This window comes from Phacochoerus africanus, chromosome 15 (genome assembly GCF_016906955.1).
Source record: "Phacochoerus africanus isolate WHEZ1 chromosome 15, ROS_Pafr_v1, whole genome shotgun sequence".
NCBI classification, from domain to species: domain Eukaryota; kingdom Metazoa; phylum Chordata; class Mammalia; order Artiodactyla; family Suidae; genus Phacochoerus; species Phacochoerus africanus.
The window spans coordinates 1,887,791-1,906,924 of NC_062558.1; the positions used below are offsets into that span (position 1 = coordinate 1,887,791).

The 19,134-nt window shown below is 41.5% G+C and overlaps 1 long non-coding RNA gene across 1 annotated transcript in view; it reads left to right on the top strand.

The window, feature by feature from the left end:
* The window catches only part of LOC125116494 (uncharacterized), a 65,014-nt gene that overhangs the window by 38,239 nt on the left and 7,641 nt on the right, over window positions 1-19,134 (top strand). The window contains exon 2 of the long non-coding RNA XR_007132352.1: window positions 16,986-17,097. This is a non-coding gene — a long non-coding RNA (uncharacterized LOC125116494). The remainder of the gene's footprint in view (window positions 1-16,985; window positions 17,098-19,134) is intronic.

Here is a 19,134-nt window from a genome sequence, read left to right on the forward strand (position 1 = left end):
AGTGCAGCACCCCCTGGGGGCTAGGGCAGCTATCTGGGTCACTGAGAACCTAAGAGGCTCTTCCCTAGGGCAGCCCAACTCAGAAGGCTGGCCTGAGAATGTAGGCAGATCTTTTCACAGTCTGGCCAAGCTTGTTGCAGCTTTTCTGGGCTGCAGGGGCTCTTCTAGGGGGCTGGTGGTGCTGAGCAGCTATTCTGTGGGAATGGGGCACCCCCTAGGGGCTTGGGTGGGTAGCAGGGCCACTGGAAACCCAAGAGGCTCCTCCCCGGGGCAGCCTGACTCAGAAAAACCACCTGAGATCTTTTCCCAACTCGGCCATGCTTGTTGCAGCTTTTCTGGGCTGCAGGGGGTCCTGCCTGGAGCTGGCAGTCCTATGCAGCTGATCCACTAGGGCACCCCCTGGGGGCTTGGGCGGGTAGCAGGGCCATTGGAAACCGAAGAGGCTCCTCCCCGGGGCAGCCCGACTCAGAAAAACCATCCGGGAATTAGGCAGATCTATTCACTGCCTGGCTAGGCTTGTTCTAGCTTTTCTGGGCTGCAGGCCTTTTCTCGGGGGCTGGTGGTGTTTGGTGCTACCCTGCGGAAGTGTAGCCCCTCCAAAGGGCAAGCAGGCCTGTGCAGGGACAGCCCCTGCGGTGGTAGGCTTCAGGCAATTGTTGAGGCCAACCCTCCTGGATGGCAGGCAGCCCCAGGTTCGGTGAGAGCGTAGGGGGTGGCGGGGGTGGGGGGAGGGGATGCACTGGGAAGCACAGCTTTCAGCTAGCTAGCGGGCCTGTAAGCTTGCTGTGGCATGGGGGGTATTCTATGGGGACCCACCCCTTCTTCTCTCCCCTCCCCAGCACGGGCGCAGACTAGGCTCTTCTCCCAGGTTCCCTCTGATGCGGCTTTCCACTTCCCCGCCCCTAGAGCATTGCTCCCTTCCTCTGCGACAGCTTTGTTTTCTATTCTCCCAGGCAGTCTCTGCCTGCCCCGTCAAATGGTTTCTAGACCTCCCAAGCAGTTTCTGCTCTGCCCCGCCCCCCCAGCCCAGGGACTAACCTCTGGAGCCGAGGTGTCGGTGCCCAGCCCCCACCCAGGCGTCTCAATTTTTGGTGACTGTGCCCGTAGTTCAGATGGTCCGTTGGGTTCTTGATCGGCTTTTCCGTACTCCAACTTACTGCTACACTCTTCTCTGTATCTGGAGATTCCTCCGGTTCGTTTGATCTTTCCCCCGTGTAGATGACTTTCCAGGGTTCAGGATCCCTTTCTCCTCCGCAGTTCCCTTTCGGGAGCGCCCCTCCCGCTTGGATTCACCTTCTGTCACTCTCCTCTTTTCTCCCGTTCTGCCCCGTAATGTCACGAACTTCTTGCCGTTATTGGAGTTTAGGTTCCTCTGCCAGCGATTGGTTGCTGTTCTGTGCGAGTCATTTATTCTGTAGATGTGCTTTTTTTTGTTGTGTTTGTGGGAGAGGGCGAGCGTGGCCCCCTGCTCCTCCGCCATCTTGTCCTCTCCCTACCTGTATCAATTTTAGACATAATGCAATTGCACACTTAATAGACTATAGTACAATGTAAGTATAACTTTTATATTCCCTGAAAAATCATGTGAATTGCTTTATTGTGATATTTGCTTTATTGCAAATTATTTATTTCATATTTTATCAGAGAGAACTTCTCTTGTGGCACAGTGGGCTAAGGATCAGGCATTGTCACTACAGCATCCTGGGTAGCTGCTGCCGGGGCAGGTACAATACCTGGCCTGGGAACTTTCCCATGCCATGGTCATGGCCGAAAAAAATCAGAGAGCCAAAAAAGATTTGAAAAAATGAATACCGTCTCAATGACCTATAGGAGCCATCAAGCATACCAACTTAAACGTAATAAGAGTTCCAAATGGAAAGGAAAGAGAATGGGCAAGGAAAAGTATTTGAAGAAATAATGACTGACCATGTCACAATTTTGATGGGTGCATTAATGCACACATTCAGGGAGCTCAGCCAATCTCAGTGAAAAAAACGCTACGCCAAAGCGTGCATATTGCATAGTTCCAGTCCACAACCTATTCGTCGAAGGTAAATTTGTAGACACAGAAAGCAGAGGAGTGTTTGCTTAAGACTAGGGTGGGGAGATTGAAATGGACATAGGAAACTTCCCAGAGAGGTGGAAATATCTAAAACTGGGGTGTGATTTTGATTGCACAACGTCACTCATACTCATCTGTGATTAGATACTCACATCTGTGCTGTTGCGCGAGTTAGTCCAGGCGTCTACCCAGTGTGGCCCTCGCTACTCTACATTCTGTTTCCATGTCTGTCCTACCACTGGAGTTTAATCTCCTAGAAAGCAGAAGCCATGTTTTCCTCTGCTTTATGTACTGAATACATAGCACCATGTCTGGCACATTATAAGAATTTACTAGGAGTTCCCTTCGTGGCTCAGTGGTTAACAAACCCGACTAGGAACCATAAGGATGCGGGTTCAATCCCTGGGCTCGCTCAGTATGTTAAGCATCTGGCGTTGCCATGAGCTGTGGCGTAGGCTGGCGGCTATAGCTCCAATTAGACCCCTAGCCTGGGAACCTCCATATGCTTCAGGTACAGCCCTAAAAAAGCAAAAAAAAAAAAAATTACTAAAAGTATGATAATCTAAAATGAACTGAAATATCAAGAGATGATGAGATTTTACAGATGAGATACTCAGGCTTGTGGTGACCACAAATAGCAAAAGTCATGGAATATGCAGAAAAGATATTCAGAGGTCCATCACTGTTTTCTGAATAACAATCAAGAGACACTTTATCAGGAGGCACTTGGTATTACATTATTTATTTTACAAAACAACCCAATGAGAAGAGTATTATTTTCACTATTTCACATGCTCACCGTGATTGTATCTGTCCATTTATGGTGATCATGCAGGAAGCATCAGAGTTCAGATTTGACCCCAGAATTCTCAGATGTCAAAATCATTCCCTGCCTTTATATACATCCATTATTCCACACATACGTAAGATTTCCATTATGTGTGAAGTTCAATTTTTGTCTGTATCCTTCCTGAAGGGTCTTTTGGACAAGCGAACTGCAGGGGACCCAGGTTAGGTTGACTCATCCCAAACTGATTCAGTCATCAGAATACAGACCAAATCCCAACCAGTATAAACAGGCTGAGTGCGATCATGAATTTAGAGGCTCTGATACAACTTCCTCTCTGAAACAGACAGGCAGTTCCTCACTTTACCCACAGTCACCATTCTCACTGGGTCATTCAGGTGCTTTTCTGTCTCCAAAAATACTGTACATTAGTCATGTGGTTTGGATCATATTCTGAAGTAAATGGAATCTTGCAGAAGCTGCCTGTGTGACACTTCTACGTCTGCCCTTTCAGTTGCATGCTTTCCTCTTACATACTTCAGGATTTTATCCACTGAGCTATTTCTCTCAACCCCTTCCATTGGCCACAGTTGGCTATCTCCCAATGCATCAGACTCTGCCTTCACAGATCTCGGTAAGGCATTGCCCACAGCTTTATAATGTTTTTCCTTGCCAATTAATCATAAAGAGTCTTAGTTTTTTACTCCATAAAGCCTAATTCCAACTCACTCTTCATTCTTTCTCTCATTACTCACTTTCTAACTCTCATGGATGAGCAGTGCATGCTCACACACACACACACCCTTGATGCCTCCTCTTCTTGCACAGTTCCATTTTTCCTTTTAAGCCTCATCTGCCCTTTGAGAATGGATTTCTCTATGGAAGCACTTGCCCCATGAAGATCCCCTAATTACTTCAGCCAGCAATAATCTCATTCTCCTCGGAATTCATAAACTTCTCATCTACTCAGATGCAATGGAATCTGTATGCTTTTTGAGAGCAACTGGCGTGTTGAGATCTGGCTTATTGCGTTCTTCTTTAAGTGTTGAATTAAATGTGTATGTGCACTGGCCTTTCCTATTTTTTTAGAGACAAAAGATCCAAAGCATGGGCATTGGTTCTACTTCCGTGTGTTATCCATGATGAGTAGCAGGATGCCACATATACCAGAGGCTGCAAAATAAATAGGTGGAAAGATAATGTTTAATACTGTGAGCCACCAGTTAGTTTGCTTGGAACACGCTTCTCATATTCTAGGGGAAAGCTCTTTCTCTCTTTCCCTGTGTTCCTGCCTTACTCCACAGAATAGGGATTTAGAACAACACACAAGGAGAGGGGAGCTAGAACTTGCCATTATCTCCATGGATCTTTACTTCTCCTTTGGGTGTGGTTGGGGGGGATGATGCACGTTCACTGGGTCACCATCCTGGCTCTGGTCTGATATTGCTGAGTATGCTGGTTCATCTGGCAGAAGATCTCTGCCCTGTAAGCCCAATGCACGTGAGAAATAGAAATTCATTTTTTTATTGGGTCCCAAAATGAATTCACCAACTCAGCTTTATCGACAATGAAGAAGATATTTTAGTCCTTGACATTTGCGTGTATTTTTCATTTTGTTAGAATCTGAGAGGAAAAGTGAGTAAGGAACACATGTCATAGAATTTTTCAACACATCTTGATTGCAATGAGAAAAGCAGACATTGTTTCAAAATCACTCCCAATGATATTTGTCTTTATATCTTGGAAATCTGTATGATTCTTCATAGCCCATACTACCTTCTGAAGAGCTATTTTTGAACCTGTAGCTAGGAAGAACAATTTTTTATTCTAATATATAGCAGACCCAGAACCTTCACTTTTATGTCCTAACCAATCACAGAGTGTCATTGCTAATTACACAGATGAAGCTCCTCACATAATTTAGTTCTATAGGATGTCACATTCATTCATGGCAAAGCAGAAATAACACTGGCTCTATATCAAAGAAATGCCCTTTTAAAAAGAAATCTCACTTTAAAATCTCTATGTCTCTTCCCATTATATGGCAAAGGGAGCTATATCCAATCTCTTGTGATAGAACACGACGGAACATTTTTTAAAAAAGGAATGCAAGTAAATGCATGACTAGGTCACTATGCTGTACAGCAAAAATTGACACAACATTGTAAATCAACTATATCTTAATAAAAAAAATTTTAATATGTCAAAACATAATGTATATACAAAAAAAACCTCTACGTCTCTGACATGCTGACTATGGGTTTTGCCGGTCCCCACGGCATGTAGTAACATGTTCTATGATCATAACTTGGGTTTTTTGGTTGTTTGTTTTTGTTTTGGGGGGATTTTTTGTTTTGTTTTGTTTCCTTTTGTTTGCAGACCAGATAGTCCCCTCCTCCAGGTGAAGCTGTACCCTCTGACTTGGATGAATGTCTTCTGGACAGGTATTCTGAGTCCTCATCATTACATTGGCTGAAATAGTGCTTGTTTGGGGTCACTAGAGGAATAGCAATTCCATACAAATCTTTCCTGGGAAGTGCGTTCCTAGAATTGAATCCAAAAGCTGCTACCTATTGTCTGTGTGGACTTGGACATATTATTTTACCTCTCTTTGCCACAAAACCTTGATGCATAGAATGGGAATGAGAAAAGAAAATTTTCATGTATTTTTGTAAGAATTAAAAGTAAAATCCTGAAGTTCCCGTCGTGGCTCAGTGGTTAACAAATCCGACTAGGAACCATGAGGTTGTGGGTTCCATCCCTGGCCTTGCTCAGTGGGTTAAGGATCTGGCGTTGCCATGAGCTGTGGTGTAGGTTGCAGATGTGGCTCGGATCCCGCGTTGCTGTGGCTCTGGCGTAGGCTGGTGGCTACAGCTCTGATTAGACCCCTAGCCTGGGAACCTCCATGTGCCGAGGGAGAGGCCCAAGAAATGGCAAAAAGACAAAAAAAAAAAAAAAGAAAGTAAAATCCTGCACACAGAGCCTGCCTAATATGATGTACAGTTGCATTCATCACAGTTGTATTGCTTGTTCCTATTGTTGCTTTTTGTTGCGCTTGTTAGGAAATCCACATTCAGAAAGACATACCCTTTGACAGCTCTCTAGATAGGCAGGCCCCAAATATCCACTGACCTTCATTCATCAATTTGTTAACATAAGATTATTCCCTAACTTTTCATTATAGCAGTCATAACAATGACAACTAGTCAGTCAATTCAAAGTTAATTTAATCATTATTGCAATTGTGGAAACTCTCGTTCTTAGTTGCATTTTTGTCTTGGAATTATGATTGTTATTAATAATTCATCCTTGTTACAACCATTCTTCCCTACCATCAATTTCATTTGTTACTAAACTGGGTGACAGAGGAATCCAGAACTATCAAGAAATATAAGCAGGAGAAGGGAGAGAATAGCACTGCTGTGATAAAGCCAGAAATGTAACAGTAACACTGAACCCAGGGAACCCCTGGCCTGAAGGAGCCCTGCAGGGTACAGCGGGGGAGCACGTGGGCCAGTGGGAGACCAGCACCAGGCAGCCCGCAGGCTGTATTCACACCTCTGTTCCAGGTAATTTCCAGCAGGGAGTAGAATGGGGCCCGTGAACCAGGCATGGTTGACCAATGCTGTGATTCTTTTTCCAAAACTCCATTCCAATCTGTGAAGCCTGGGTGATTCAATTTCCCACGGTCACCTCATCAATAATCCCCATGCACAATTTAATCCCCATGTCACCTTAAATCCCCATGCTGTGACAGGATTTATAGCAGATCATATAAACATAACTTGAAGAAAAATATCAATCAGTATTACATAAATAATCCTTATTGATACATGCCCTTTAGAGCTCCAATCTCCAGGAGTGCCGTAAAGTTAGATCTGGTAGCTCTGTGTGCTGGTCAGCCAGCCAGGGCTCAATGGCCCACAGTTTTGAGAAAAATCCACTAATATGAATTATTAATGAATTCCCAGGAAATCATCCCAGAGGGCTATTTCCTGCATCTCAAGATGGGTTTTAAATGTCACTGTTTTGAACTGTGTAGTATCTGACCAGCTTCAGTAAAATCATCTTAAGGGAAGCAGAATTCTTCTAAACCGAGAGGGATATTGAGCTTTTTGGGAAAATAAAAAAAAGCCAAAATCAAGGTGGTGGTATCAAACACATTGTCTCATATTTTACTGGGGATATTTCTAATATTTGCCTATTGGGACAACACTATCCTGATGCTTCTTTAAAATATCTCTATCACCCGATTGCTTAGTGTTAGTCATAAGGGAGGTTGGGTTTTTCCAAATGGTTTTTGTATTTCTGTAGGAACTCACATGTATTTGTTTTAATTCCTCATGGAGTTTTTGGGTGGAGGGCATACAAGGACAGATCCATAGCCCCAGCCATTCATTTTTTATCCCTTTTTTTTTTTCCTTTTTATGGCTGCAACTGAGGCATATAGAAATTCCCTGGCTAGTGGCTGAATCAGAGCTGCAGCTGCCAGCCTGCAACACTGGATCCAAGCCACATCTGTGACCTACGCCGCAGCTTGTGGCAATGCCAGATCCTTAAGCCACTGAGCAAGGCCAGGGGTTGAACCTGCATCCTCATGGAGACAATCTTGGGTTCTTAACTTGCTGAGCCACAGTGGGAACACTCAATTTTTTTTTTTTTCTTTTTTAGGGCTGCACCCGAGGCATATGGAACTTCCCAGGGTAGAGGCCGAATCAGAGCTGTAGCCACTGGCCTGCACCACAGCCACAGCAATGCAGGATCTGAGCATCGTCTACAACCTACACCGCAGCTCGCTGCAACACCGAATCCCTGACCCACTGAGCACGGCCAGGGATTGAACCCACATCCTCATGGATACTAGTCAGATGCATTTCCCACTGTACCACAACAGGAACTCCCTCTCCATTCATTTTTACATGGCTTGTCAAAGATTTCCTTTTTGTACTGATCAGTTCAAGCAAATAAATTCTGTGTTGTTCAATAAAACTACCCTCATTTTCTCTACCATTTTAGTATTTGGGGGCTTCTTTCTGTATTAAGCATGGATCTCTGTTAATACCATTTTTTTGGATTTCCTCTCACTGGCCGTATCAAATGCTAAGAGACACATGGGGGTCCAAGTGTTCCAACTGATAGTAAGTCCTCCTTTACACTTGGGATGTCCCCTGGGATAGGGACATCTGTAGCCCATGGTCCTTCATCATTAAGAAAGCCACTGAGGAGTTCCTGCTGCAGTGCAATGGATTGGTGGCATCTTGGGAGTGCTGGGACGCAGGTTTGATCCCCAGCCTAGCACAGTGAGTTAAGGATCCAGCGTTGCCACAGCTGTGGCTTAGGTGTCAACTGGGCTCGGATCTGATTCCTGGTCCAGGAACTCCATATGCCTCAGAGTAGAAAAAAAAAGAAAAAAGAAAAAAAGACCAGTGAGGATTTCCCGTTGAGGCGCAACAGAAACGAATCCAACTAGTATCCATGAGGATGGAGGTTCAATCCCTGTCCTCACTCAGTGGGTTAAGGATCTGGCATTGCCATGAGCTGTGGTGTAAATGCAGACATGGCTCAGATCTGGCATTGCTGTGGCTGTGGCATAGGCCAGAGGCTACAGCTCTGATTGAACCCCTAGCCTGGGAACCTCCATATGCTGCAGGTGCAGCCCTAAAAAGACCAAAAAAAAAAAAAAAGGAAAGAAAACATAGCAATTTGAGAGGCTTTAAAACTCATTTTGTAAGAAACGCAAGACTTGCAGATTTGTTCAATAAGGATGTTCAGTTTAAAAAAATAAAGCGAGAGAAAAATTAGAGTCCTGTGGCCACTTCTGCCCAGGAAAATATAGATAATAAAGTTTACACAGTAAATGGATACACTAAATAGCAGCTCACGTATCCCTGAAGGAAAACTTAGTGGAATAAAAAATAGAACTCTGAAAACTGCTCAAGATTTATCACAGAGACAACAAATTATACATCATTAAAGAAAAATTAAACAGCATAGAAGATAGAATGAAAATGTGCAACAAAGCTCTAATGAGAGAAAACAAATATTTGAAGCAACAGTATCTGAGAATGTTCCAGAACTAATGAAAAATGTAAATCCTCCAGTTTGAAAATTCTATATCCTTCATCTGCATTTTAGTGGTAAAACTGATTTTCTTGCTAGCATCTATGATACAACATGCACCTAACAGAGTTTTTTCAAATTTCTTTATGAGAACATAGGATTTAAAAATAGAACAAGCTCAGTTGGTGTTTATTGTTTCTAAAGGTATATTTTTATATTCATCCTCTTGGAGATCAGTAGTTGTGCAGGTGAAGAGAAAGCTAGATGGAGCTCACATCTCACCAGCTGGAGCTCTTCTTAGTGCCTCAGAGCAGTGGCAGCTTCCTTTGTTGAAAGTTTTATGAGTATTTCAGGGAGATAGTTATAATTAACCAATGTGAGGGCAATAGCAGCTCCATTCTGCATCATGATCGTGTATTGGGGCCAAGGCTTTATCAGCTTTTGGTAAGTTTGGCAGATTCCAATTTAGAACACTGAGAAATGACTTTCTACACTTGTGATTAAATGTGTTTCCTAATTAACAGATATTTGTCAGTGAAAATTAGAGAAGTTGCACGATGGAGGATAATGTGAGAAAAGGAATATATATATATATTTATACACGTATGACTGGGTCACTTTGCTTTTGCTGTACTGTAGAAATTGATAGAACACTGTAAATCAACTATAATGGAAGAAATAAAAATCATAAAATTAAAAACAGAAAATTACAGAAGTTTGATAAGCTATAGCTTTTACACATTTGTCATGGAATTATTTGTATTGCTCCTCGTGAAAATGCCTTGACTCTTCAAAATTACATTGAGCCTCATTCTTTCTCAAAACAGGATTTCCCTACAGTATATTAAAAAAAACTACATTACAAACACATGAATGAGCAAAGCAAGCTAGGGAGAAGTGGGTATTGTAGGGCAAAAGTTGCTAATCCGGGTAATTGTGTTAATCAGAATTGCTAAAATGGAGTTTCCTACATGGCTTAGCAGTAACGAATCCAACTAGTATCCATGAGGATGCAGATTCAATCCCTGGCCTCCATAAGTGGGTTAAGGATCTGGGGTTGCCGTGAGCTGTGGTATAGGTCGAAGACATAGCTCTGATCCTACATTGCTGTGGTTGTGTAGGCTGTCAGCTAGCTGTAGCTCCAATTTGACTCCTAGCCTGGGAAATTCCACAGCTGTGGGTGTGGCCCTAAAAAGACCACAAAAAAAAAAAAAAAATTTACCAAAATGAACTCTAGCCAGTGGTTCCCAGAACTGGTAGGCCGTCAGAATTAAGTGGGGTTCTTTGTCCCACTATGAACCATCTGAATCAAAACCTCTCAGTGGTGGGAAGGAGGAATTTTTATTTTTGATAATGTCCTAAGGACCAGCAAGATTGGCAATGATTCTCAACCATGTTTCTCATTTGGAGAGCGTTTTAAAACATCAATGTTCAGGCCACATGTCAAATCAATTAAACTAAAATTTTAGGGACTGCAACGCAGGCAGTGGCATTTTAAAAGTTCTTTGGGTGATTCCAAAATCTCAAAGAGATTGAGAACTATTATGTAGATAAAGCTATTGGTTCAACAATTCTATAAAACATCCAAATATTGTTTGAGTGGCAATGAGAAGAAGCCCCATTTACCTCCTAAACAAGGACAAATACATTCCTGGAATTAAAATATTTAAATTGTGTTGAGTCCTTGCTCAGTGGGTTAAGGATCTGGCGTTGCTGTGAGCTGTGGTGTAGACTGAAGACGTGGCTCAGATCTGGCATTGCTGAGGCTATGGCATAGGCCAGGGGCTACAGCTTTGACTCAGTCCCTAGCCTGGAAACTTTCCTATGTCACAGGTGTGGCCCTAAAAAGACAAAAAAAAAAAACAAAATAAAAATAAAAAATAATATGTTTTTATCTTTTTTGTCTATCTACTAATCCCACCAATGAGATGTTTCACCATTCCTTGCAAGATTTATAAGGACATGTATTAAAAGGCTACCACTTGTTTTCTTTTAGATATATACTTATAACCATGTGGTTAATAACCAGGCTTTTCCTAGGAGCAATTAAATGAACTTTTTTTAAGTCAATAAGTATGCTTTAGCTGAAAAATTAAGTTACTAAAATCATGAACAATTATCTAAGCATTTGCAAAATCTCTTTTAAGTGAAGTGTTAAAGAGGATTCAGAGAAACACAAGTATCCACAATTTGCCACCTTGTTCACGTTAAAAGTATAATAATTTTTTTGTCTTTTTAGGGCCACAACTGTGGTATATGGAGGTTCCCAGGCTAGGAGTCAAAGTGGAGCTGTAGCCACCAGCCCACACCAAAGCTCCTGGCAACACTGGATCCTTAACTCACTGAGTGAGGCCGGGGATTGAACCCACGTCTTCATGGCTACCAGTCAGATTTGTTTTCACTGAGACATGACGGGAACTCCAGGTACAATTTTCAAAAGTAAAAACATAATTGACATAACTAATGTGGGAACTAATATCATTATAAAGCGGGTTCAAATAATATTTGAAAAGAAGGCTCACTGCAGGCAATTTAATACAAGAATGCTAGCCTATGATGGCAAGTTATATATAGAATTCTAACATCCTGCTGACCAATAAATTGTATCCTTGGGCATTATCTTTTCTACCAGACTATATTCATCTCTTTGAGTCAAAAATCTCTGAGTTGGCTGTGACTTCATTAAGTCTGGGACCATTAGCTAGCTGTGAGCAAAGTCCATTCCCTTGGCTAATTTGGTTAAACTGTTTGCAAGGAGTATTGATGGATAAGCCATTCACGTTTGTCTTATGTTCAAGTTTTAAACAATTTTCTTATCCTCCCTGAATATATCAGCCTCAACTTAATTTTATTGTCCTTAAGCAACTTCCAATGGAAACATTTTACAAAGCTACGATAAAAGATGCGGCTGTCAGAGTTCCCGTCATGGCTCAGTGGTTAACAAATCCGACTAGGAACCATGAGGTTCAGGGTTCGATCCCTGGCCTCGCTCAGTGGATTAAGGATCCGGTGTTGCCGTGAGCCGTGGCATAGGTGGCAGATGCAGCTTAGACTCGGATCCCGCGTTGCTGTGGCTCTGGCGTAGGCCAGTGGCTTCAGCTCTGATTAGACCCCTAGCCTGGGAACCTCCACATGGCGAGGATGCGGCACTAGAAAAGACAGAAAGACAAAAAAAAAAAAAAAAGGATGCAGCTGTCTTGGCACTACTAGCATGAAACCCATGACACACATAAATGGGACCACATTCCCTGACTCGGCCTTAAACATCTTCACTTGGTGCAAGGCAGCTGCTACCTACCTACCAATTGTCTGACTTGGTACAGGTGACCAAACCTCCTCCTAGGTACGTTTAAAGGTGTAATTTAGATCCTGGGGTTGTTGGCAGTCTGTGATATTACATGGAGTTAAATATCGCCCACTTAGCTTTCTTTCTGCTGCCAACTCCATTGGAGAAAGCTTGTGTTTGTAAATGCAGAACTTAGGAAGGCAGACTTCAGGCTTCTCTCTTGTTTTTTGGGGACTCAAACAACCAAAGAAATGAGAGAAAATGCCAGTGACTAAGAGGATTGGTTTGCTGCAATTTTCAATTTTCCACTAATCATGTTTTCTGTGCATTAGCATACGATCTTCCTGATGGGTAGCTTAGAGTCCCCCAAAATTAAGCTTCTTAGTAACGCTTTAGAGTAACCGATTAATATGCTACTTTATTAAGTAGGTTGTACTTATATATTCCTTGTGAATTAAAAATTATTTAGTTTCCTTCCACTGATACTTTGTCTTCCTCCAGCCTGGTATTCCCCCTCTTTCCTCACTGCAGTAATTCCTCCTACTTTCCTCCCCTTCAGCTCTACCTTCTAGACAAGCCCCCCACCTGCACCCTACTCTGCTCCCCAGTACCCCCTTTGGGACCCATCCTGTCTCTCCACATTCTCCACCACCTTCTCTAGCTTTGCCTGCAGACATGGTTCACTCAGATTTCTCATCCAGACTGGATTGAGTCAGAAAGTTGATTGCTTAGGTCACTAGAGAGCATCTCAGAATTGTCCTGCAACTATAGAAAACTCTAAACTTACACATTTCTCCATTAACAAGAGAGTAATATATTATTATTCCATGTATTAGGGTTGAACTTTGACTAACAGTAAGAAATAATCACAGGAGTTCCCGTCGTGGCGCAGTGGTTAACGAATCCGACTAAGAACCATGAGGTTGCGGGTTCGATCCCTGCCCTTGCTCCGTGGGTTAACAATCCGGCGTTGCCGTGAGCTGTGGTGTAGGTCGCAGGCGCGGCTCGGATCCCGAGTTGCTGTGGCTGTGGTGTAGGCCTGTGGCTGCAGCTCCGATTCGACCCCTAGCCTGGGAAAGTCCATATGCCGCGGGAGCGGCCCAAGAAATGGCACAGAAAAAAAAAAAAAGAAAGAATCACAGAACTGATAAATAATAAAACTGCTGGGAAAGCCTAAGATAGACTATGATAAAGGCAGTCACGATTGTCAATGACTAAGAACTGACTTAAGTCTTCTAGAAAGGATATCAACCTAAGTGTCCATTTACAAATCTCCTTAAATGAATTTTGAAGAAAATAACCACCTCCGGTTTAACTAGGAAATGACTATAACCTCATACTGAAAACTTCAAAGCACATCACACCTGCTCTAATAACATTTTAGAACCAATTGGAAGAAACGGTTTGGAGCTGATTCAATCCTTATGATGCTATTCATGATTTGGCATTGCAGGATTAAGCTTAATGAATCTCTGAAGGCACCTCCACCACCCCAGCCGTGCAGCACAGATGCAATATGTGAGCAGGCAGCAGGCACTGACTAGGGAACATCCTTACTCAGACTGCCGATGAGGGAATGAGGGAGCTTAGGGGAAAGATGATGCAAGGAACTATTTTAAGTCTGCTGTGTCTCTCTAAATTAAAATATAAATAAATAAATAAGACTGGATCCAAGCCCACGATCTAGCTTCTGACCAAAGGCAACTCTGTGGAAGAAAGCGCTCGCTGACCCAGAAAGTAAAAGTCCTGTGAACTGTGAGCAATTGCTCTAAACCAAATTTACCAACTCAACCTGCTCAACTGGAAGTGGGGAACAAAAAGCAACCCACATCCAAATGCAAATAAGCCTATAAACAGATGCTCAGACTCACTGAAAATGCAAACTGAAGAAGAAGAAAACATTTTTCACCCATCCTATTGGCAGAAACATAAAATCATTAATGAGCTCGGATAACAGCAAGAATCAGACAAGGGCACGCTTCAAAAAATATTGGTCATTCTATAAATGGTGGCAACCTCATAGCAAAGCAATCTTAGTTTATGCATCAAATTTTAAAATAGGCCTGCTTTTGATTGAGCAATTTCCAGTTAGCCTTAAATATAATCACAGGTGAGCATATGGAGCCATGTACATAAATATTTATTGCGTCTATCAATAAGCAGGTGCTTATAGAGTAGACCCTACATCTTATCTTGGGGACTATTCAAAAGAAAGACTGTTTCAACAGAAATCTAACAATGTACAGAACCTATAGCAATGGAAATGATGAGAGTAGACAGATATAATAAAAATGTGCTGGAATGACTATATTGATATCAGTATTGAACAGCAAATATTTGTAACAGGTATATAGGATTATTTTATAATTATAAGAGAAGTCGGTTTCTCAAAAAAGCATTACAATCCTAGATGTTTATGCACCTGTAACAGATCTCCGATGTACGTGAATATATAACTGAAAGGGGAAATAGAAAAATCCACAGTTATATAGGGAGAATGCAACACTTCTATCTCACAACAGTTAATGGAAAAAAATAGACATAATCAGTGAGAATATAGAAGATTTAAACCATACTATTAATCATTTAGCTCTAACTGGCATTTATAGAACATGCCACCCAACAACACAATACACACTTTTGGCAATTGCATGAGCCCCTTATCTCTCAAAATTTTGAGGATTTTTTTCAACTCTGGAATATTTTCTTCTATTATGCCTTTGATTATTTCCACTACTACATTTTCTTTCTTCTCCTTCTGGAACACCTACTAGTTGCATCCTAAGTCTCTAGAAATAATTCTCTATTTTTCTCTTCCACGTTCATTTGTTTCATTTGTTTTGTTCTTGCTCTAAGTATCATCTCAACCTTTATTTCAACCCTTCTATTGCAATTTTATTTAAGAAGTAGTTCTTAGTTTCCATGAAATATTTGTTCTCTAACTGTTCTAGTCTCTCATTGTTCACTAATAACAGCCTGTTTTTTTTTGTTTATTTCATTTGCTTTTTGAGGCTGCACCCATGGCATATGGAAGTTCCCAGGCTAGGAGTCCAATCAGAGCTGTAGCTGCCGGCCTACACCACAGCCACAGCAATGCCAGATCCAAGCTGTGTCTGCAACCCACACCACAGCTCACAGCAACACTGGATCCTTAACCCACTGAGCGAGGCCAGGGATCGAACCCATGTCCTCATGGATGCTAGTCAGTTTTGCTAACCGCTGAGCCACAACGGGAACTCCAGAATATAGCATCTTCTCAATTCTTGGTTATATAAAGGATTCTTTTGCAATTCTCATTTTAAATTTTGTATTGTTTTGTTTCCCTGTAGCTGACTTTACTCACATGCCCCTTAATCCTGGAATGTCCAATTATTTGTAAATGAATGTTCTACTGGATGGTAAGAGGTACTGGTGGGCTTTTCTCTGACATCCCTAGCCTCTTTGAATGAGTGGGCCTGACAGGAAGCTCTTTGTATGTAGGCAGGGCATGTGGACAGGCAGATTACAGCTCCAATCTGGAGTAGGAGAGGCCAGCCTGTAGAGCTGTTCTGCGCTGAGTTCATTAACAATGTCCAGAGCTCTCTCTCTTCCCCATTCTGGCTTTCCATACTGTGGGTTGTGTACTCCACCTTGACGCATCTGCAGAGTGCCCTAGGCTCTGGATCCCTCTGCTGTGGGTCTTCTACCACAGTTGTCCCTCTGATATCAAGAAATTCACCCCAGTCACTGGTCTGCAGATACCCTTCCCCCATGCCTTTGTATGTTTGATGAACGTGCTCGTCTGTACAATTTTTCAAGCTTTGTTCTAATCTATAAATAGTTAGCAGGCAAAGAGGAGCCATATAAACAAAGATTCTTTTCTGAACTAATGAGCGATAATCATTTTTCCTGGATTAGAATTATGCTTCCCTGCATGGCTCCAAAAAACTGCTCTTAGTTGCAGGCCAAATAGAAACTTGCTCTTAAAAAAAAATACTTTAATTCCAACTAAATTCAGAGAATAGTATAATTTTAAGTGGAACAGTTGATCAGATTCAAAAGTATCTTTTATTAATTATGTTCTCTGAAGCTACCTTTGTCTTAACGCTTTGTCTTTGTTCTTTCTTAAGTCATTTTGAGGTTGCCATATAGAATAGAATATAAAAAGCTAAGTAAGATATAGGCTATATTAAATATACATTGCTTTATAAGGAAAATTATACTTTTAAGGTTATCCTTCTTTTGGTGGGATGAATCATCCTAAACAGTCAGAATTTTTTCTTTAGCCTTGGTTGTTCAAGTGTTATGATCGCAATTAATTAACTAATTCTGGTTAAAACTGTGTCTAGCCTGATAATATCAGCAGTAGAAAGGGAATTTGGCTAGCAGGTATGAGATCGCCTTTTGATTTCATCTCTACTAATGACTCCCTGTTGCTGCTTTACTGAACAAATGCTAATTTTATCAAACTAAATCATATGTCAAAATAGCCAGTGGGCTATGAATTGTTTTAGTAACAAAATATTTATTATTTTGGTTGTTATTATTCATGTTACTAATGAGGACATCATTTTACATGACTGACTTTTTTTTTTTTACTATTTCCATACATGCTTATTTTCAAACTTGTGCAATTAATGCGATACTTATATTAGAGATAAGATAAAATTTAAGTTGCATTTTCCTCTCATTAGATAGTAATCAAGAACTATCCATCAGGACCATACAAAATAGGACATTCCACAAGTATTTGGACCAAACTAGTAAAGTTTTTCTTTTTTATATATTTTGATATAATCTGCTTTTTTCAGATTTGTGGCACACATTGGATTGATGAAAATAATAATCAGCACTATAGCAGGACATTTAGAGCCAGACTGCCCGAATTTAACTCCTGACTCCCGACTCACGTGACTTCACAAGGTACTAAACTTCTCAGCCTCCCTTCCTTATCTGTAAAATGGGGACAAGCATATCTAGCCCCATGGATGGTGGTGAGGTTTGAATAAATTAATTCATGTACAATGTTCAGAAGATTCCCAACAAGTGGCAAGCACTTAATAAGCTATTCTTGTCATCATTATATTTGTTGTGCAGTAAATTACCTGAAAACAAGTCTTCATAAATAGTGTACAAAGGAATTCTTATAATGACTTTAGTGGTGATTAATCATCTTATGAGCCATCCTCATTTGAATTAATACCTTAAGCTTAGGTGATGAGCGCGGTTTCCTTATTGGTACAATTGCAGTTGTTTTGGACGTTCCTGGAAGGAGTAGGTTGGTAAATCTCAGCACCTTTCCACAAATAGGACACAGGAAACTAGGTTCTCAGGGGCTATGCCTGCTGACCCTGCACCTTCCCTTCAGGTTGCAACCTTGACCAGGTATAAGTCCTGGCAGCTGAGCCTGCCCCTAGAATCTGGGGTGTATCCTTCAAGGAAAACCTTTCACACCATGTGCTCCAGGGTTCTGGGGGAAATCAGTATGGACTTTATACCAGCTCTCTAGTCCATGTTTGTATCTTTGGCTGAATGTACGCTGAAACCTGCTCTCATGGTGACTTATTTCAGGGGTGCCAGGGCTGCAGAGGTGGGAGCTCTAAATGACAGCCCCAACTGATGCTCACCAAATAAGCTGCCATCTTCCAGAATACCAAATTGCCAGGGACCAGATAGCCACTTTCTCAGACTCCATACTTACTTTGCTCACGGGGAGTTTTCATAGATACCCTGCAACATCAGTGGCTCCATTTCTCATTTTATGGACAAGGAGCCTACGGTCAGAGAGAAGCAGCCCTTTCACAGGGAGAACAGATTGATGAATGACAAGAGCAGGATTTGTACCCAGGTATGACCAGGAACCCCAAGCCCTTAATCAGTGTACTATTTCTAATTCACACAATGCTGATACCTCATGGGCTATTTTATAGCCTCTCCAACAGTGGACTTTTGTTACCACTTATATTAAACAGATTAAATGATATACATAGATCTGCTGCTATGTTTCTATGAAACACATCCTCTTATTTTAGGAGGCTCTTGCTCTCTGAACAGGCTTTATTCTTTTCCCCAAAATGGTACTTGATCCTGATTCATGTAGCACATCCATTCACTTTAAATGTTGTTGCTGCGGTTATCTGCTTCCTTAGAGAGGTTTCAGCTCATCTTAGTTTGGACTAGGGTACTATCCTTAGTAAATTGTTAAGTAGCTGAAAAGTCTTTCTCGTTTAATCATTGAAAGCAAGAGAGAATACTTCTTGGCCCAGTATCATTCAATTAACTCACCGTGGGATAGGTCTGGGAACCCCTCCCACTGTTTTGTTTTAACACCCAGCTTTATGCTGCAGGGAAGGAAATGATTAATCTTGTTTTTATGTTCTTTCTTGTGCTCAAGAAGAGAACTCAATGGATCATTTTCACAAAAGGCCAACCCATATCTTCTTTGCTAATCATTATTTTTTTCATCTTGACAATCAGGTCATTTAATGTCTCTCTTTTGCTGTACAATTCCAGGGAGGATTTTCTGAAGCAGAACCTTCTAGTAGGTTTCCCACTAGCTCAGGTAAAAGGTGTTAATTATGAAACCTCTGTCTAGTTAGTGTTTGGAGGAATGTGAAACAGGAGGAAAATTATGGGCTTTTGTTCTCAAAAATATTGTGAGGACATGCAATAATTTTTAATTTGCATGAGTGGAAAACCAGAGGAATAGGTGAGACGTGACAGATAATCTATGTTTAAAGTCAGTTATATTTAAAGATACTTCAAGCAACGGGGATTTATTTAAGGCTGCATGGACATATGGTGTAGTTCAATTAAGTCTTTGGCATTTGCTTAAATATGGTTACTGAACATGTCACTTAAAAAAACAACCTGCAGTAAAAAATTACTTACACAGAAAGTATCTGCCAGTGGGTAAATTGTGTATGTGTGTGTGTGTGTGTGTGTAAAGTAATTATCCTG